Below are 261 nucleotides of genomic sequence, written 5' to 3'. Positions count from 1 at the left end.
CAAAGTAGTAGACCAGGCATTTCTTTTTTTTTTTATTCCTCCCATCTGTCTGTCTGTTTGTTGCTCACGCTGTTATCCAATCTTTCAAAACCTGTGTAAATTGTTGCATCACTTGCCACATGAGGAGCGTTTCCCGTTGTGTGTGTGACGAACTGCAGAAATCCACTGTAGTTAATTTTGTTTCAGATTTAATGGTCTTTAGATATGTTCAGATAATTTCAGTATTCACAGGGCGACGTGATTAGGTTTAGAAGAAAAACG

This window comes from Panulirus ornatus, chromosome 14 (assembly GCF_036320965.1).
Source record: "Panulirus ornatus isolate Po-2019 chromosome 14, ASM3632096v1, whole genome shotgun sequence".
NCBI classification, from domain to species: domain Eukaryota; kingdom Metazoa; phylum Arthropoda; class Malacostraca; order Decapoda; family Palinuridae; genus Panulirus; species Panulirus ornatus.
This window is presented reverse-complemented; position numbering follows the sequence as displayed.